The sequence below is a fragment of the Hylobates moloch genome, unplaced genomic scaffold (assembly GCF_009828535.3).
Source record: "Hylobates moloch isolate HMO894 unplaced genomic scaffold, HMol_V3 SCAFFOLD_13, whole genome shotgun sequence".
Classification (NCBI taxonomy): domain Eukaryota; kingdom Metazoa; phylum Chordata; class Mammalia; order Primates; family Hylobatidae; genus Hylobates; species Hylobates moloch.
Window position 1 is genome coordinate 4,225,975 of NW_026652288.1, and position 4,473 is coordinate 4,230,447.

Sequence of the window (4,473 nt, forward strand, 5' to 3'; positions counted from 1 at the left end):
ATAATGTATATAATGTATTACTATATAGTATATTAGATAGTATATAGTAAATATATGTTATAATATATATTTTATATATAAGCATTTTATTTTGTAAAACTTTTAAAAGAGCCATTTACGTCTAGAAAACTATGTGAAGCTTACCTTTCCCTAAAATCTCTATAAAATAAAAACATCATCCAAAAAGACACACATTCACCAAGCGTTCAGCACACTGGTGTTTGACTTACATAACTCTAAAGAAATAACTTGTTACTTCCTTTTTTTCTTGTTTCTTTTTCTTTTTCTTTTTTTTTGAGACAGAGTTTCCCTCTTGTTGCCCAGGCTGGAGTGCAGTGGTGCAGATCTCGGCTCACTGCAACCTCTGCCTCCCAGGTTCAAGTGATTCCCCTGCCTCAGCCTCCTGAGTAGCTGGGATTACAGGCACGTGCCACTAAGCCTGGCTAATTTTTGTATTTTTAGTAGAGACGGGGTTTCTCCATGTTCATCACACTGGTCTGGAACTCCACTCCTGACCTCAGGTGATCCACCCGCCTTGGCCTCCCAATGTGCTGGGATTATAGGTGTGAGCCACCGCACCCGGCTCTTCAATTTGTATTTTAAGTTCAGGGGTACATGGGCAGGATGTGTAGGTTTGTTCCATAGGTAAATGTGTGCCATGGTGGTTTGCTGCACAGATCATCCCATCACCTAGGTATTAAGCCCAGCACCCCTTAGCTATTCTTCCTGATGCTCTCCCTCCCCCCACCCCACCCCACCCCCTCCAGTAGGCACCAGGGTCTGTTGTTGCCCACCATATGTTTTCACTAAAGAAAACTCACCTCTCATAGGAGCCTTAGTCAATGCACTCCAGCCCATACTCATTAACCGCTTCTGCCCAAGGGAGCGGTTTCTTCCTTCCCTCATACTTTCCTTCCCTCCAATATCCTTCCCAGGAGCTCTCCTCTCCTTTTGACTTTCAAGTCACGGTTATCAGACACTTTGCTTTCGTCTACTTCTAACTTAATTTCCTCTTTTTTATATTTCCATAATATTTAGTAGGGCTGTACAGAGTCTTCATCTCCCAGAAGCCAAAGGATTAAGACTTACTTGAGACTTTTAAATAATCCATGAATCTAGGTTGGGGGGGGTGCGTATATATTATCTATTATTTATACCTCTGTCAGTGATGCCCAGTGCCTCCCAAAAAATCCTACCTTTTCCATCTTACAAACTTTCATTTTACTCTGCTTTTTTCACGTGCCTCAAATCATAATTTATCTTTACAGCTTATATGTAAATATTCTTAAATAGAAGAAACATGTTACCTACCTATTACAAAATGCATCTCTTTATGAAAACTGAGGCTGGATTTTATGACTCTAATCTCAAGGAAGATGCCAGCTTATGTATTCGTATCCTATTGCTACTATAACAAATTATCAAAACTTAATGGCTCAAGCAACACAAATTTATATCTTACAATTCCGGAGGTCAGAGTTCAACATGGGTTTGTGGACTTTCAGCACCAGAACTGCTCACTCTACCCTTAAGTTACAGTTATACTGTCCCCTAGGTCGCCGCTCCTTCCCCACTGAGAACCTCTTCTGGTCATTGAATGCAGCTGAGCCCTGGAGTCTGTCTCTAAGGGAAATACCTTTCTCCCCAATTAGGAGTATTGGCAACAGTCTCAGTCCCCTACAAAGCCTGACTCCAACAAGTTTCATTTTCAAAAATATGTGTAAAGTTGAGGCCCACCCCCATTTCTAAACTTCCTCCCAAATCCAGCCCTCCTGCCAGATTCTTTAACTGGGAAAATGTTTGTCTTTATCTCTCCAGAAACATCTTCTTAATGCAAAGCATTCAACTTCCAAGCTTCTTCCAGTTTAAAACTGACAATGGGCTCTGCAGATGCCAGGTTGGATACATATTACCTACCGATTGGGGTCCACTTGCTTTCTATCAGAGATATATAAAATTATTGAGGAGAAAAATACAGAGTATCATCGACTTACTCTAAATAATTTAGCTAGGAAACGAAAGAGCTTAAAGGAATGTTACGTAAATAGCTGTCCACAGATTTAATTAATAGAAAAATTAAGAAAAAAAAACTACAAAAAACTTTCACCAATTCTTTTTGAATATTCTACTCCTTACGAGTTGTATTTAGTTTTAGTATTAACACTAACGACAACAACCAGGGAGTTCTGTTGGCTGTAATCATGCCGTGAATTAACTGTATTTGGTTCCTTCTGCAAAAGCTAGTGTAGTCTCCAAAAGACGAGAAAGGATGGTTTAAGTTCTGCAAGTACTCAAAAGTAGATGTCTACTGCAGGATGGAGTAAGATTCTCTTACACACACACACACACACACACACACACACACACTCACACAAATGATCAAGGAGCAGTCAAAATTATCACATTCTAGAGGTATTTTAGAGAGATATGTTACATTTTATCTAACCAGATAAAGATTATCAGAGATAAATGTAAAGTCTATACTTAGATACAAAATCCCAGCTTTGTGAGTCGTGGTTGAGAAGGTCTGTTTTAAGAACACGTATGAAAGTCATTTGTGCCACCAAAGCCCTCCCACCAGGGCCCCGTGGATCTTAGTCTTAAAATTCTCTGAATCCCATGACCACGCTCTGTGTACCCAACAGCCACAGGTTATGTTTCTGACCCTTCATACGTCTCTTTCCACTAGGTAACACTGATTTTTATCCCCTTTTGATAACAACATTCTTTTAATATGTCATCAATGGTGAAAGATACGAATCGTTGTTGTATCTTACTCAAATAACCTCCTAAGCTCTTGTAATCCTAAGAACATGTATCCATATCAGGTATCTGTGGAGGCAGGAAGAATTCACCCCACTAATGCCGATGAGGATCCCCGAAGCTAGGTCTGAGGTCTGGCGGGTCCAAGCATCAGTTTTAAGAAGGTTGACCATGCTATTTATTGTCACAGCCAGGCAACTTCAGAGAGTAAAAGGACTGACCAGCAGAGGTCAACCCAGCCACTTCCAGGAACACTAAAACCCTAGCACCACGATCATTACTGGGCAGGAGGCAGCAAGAACTTCAACCTCAAGCACAGCCTCTGAGCCTATCCTATGCTCTCTCATCTCCAGAGAAAGCCCAGGCTCATAGAAGCCACACATACTTGAGCCCTAGGGCTCCTTACTGATTCTGGGTAACCCACTTCAGGAAACAGCCACTTCCAGAGATCCTTCAATGGTTTTGTGGAAAAACAAATTCAAAATAAATTAATAGGGCTGATTATGTGACAAAAGAATTCTTTTTACTAAGGATTTCTTCTACCAATTCCCACTTAATACATGAATAACACTTTTTTTTGGGTGAAAAATTTTCCTCAAAACAATAAGAACAACACCTTTTTATGAATGAATTATTGTATAAAATGAAATATGTAGTCAACATGTAGATTCTGACAATATAAGAGAATGTGTAAGGGTTTGTATCTGAATTGGGGATTCCTATTTATTATTTAAAATAATGAAGAGGTTTTCCTCATGATTACAGTTTTTTAAAGTTAAGAACATTTTTATTTTGCTTTCTGCTCAATTCCTTAATTTCACTGTTTGTCATTGTATTTAAATGGGATAGTCTGAAGTAACTTTCAGCCTCTGATCTGGCTGAAATGACATGAAAAGAGATTTAATGTGAGTTTTTCAGTTAATTCCATATTGATGGTTCCAGTTATATAGAATGAACTGAAAAAAAGTGGCAGAATCGTCTTCAGAGTCATTTTTTTGCGCTATTTCAGCCCTAGCCAGATTGGATTCAGGCTCAAATTGTTTCCAATATTGCCTTCTGAATTGGATTTCAATTTTCTGGTGTGTGTGAATACACCTGTGTTCACAGAATAGCATGCTTTTTCTTTCTTTCTGAAAACTGTCATAATTTAGTGTCTAAAAGGACTTTTTACAGATGGCGTTCAGAAGCACTTATCAATAGACTTAGAAGTATGTGGCTGTCTTAATGGAACTTTCAATGTAGTGGGCACATAATAGGGATAATTTGAGAACAAATAAATCTTCCATTACTCTGAAGAGATTTTAGGTTTAAATTAACTTGGGATTTAAAATAAAAGCAAAAATGATCAAAATGCTATAATTTGTATGTACGTATTTCTAAGACCAGCGTTCAGCCATGGTGCAGGGTTAGCCTCATGCACACTCAGAATAAGACAATGTCCGGATGATGGGATTCAGAGTTCTTGAATGCTCCCCAAAGCCACAATACCTTTGTTCCAGTTCAGTTCCTTCTTTCTGAAGTCCTTCCAGACACAAAATTGTTACAAGACAAAAAAAAAAAGTGAATTTTATACTGGTAATTCTGCAAGACAAGGCAAGAAAAAGCACATTCACAGTGGATGCAAATACTGACACTGTGACCATCCCAGAGCAGTCACCGATGGTCATGAAGATGGAGGCAGTCAACGCCTATTGATTTATGCATTTATAG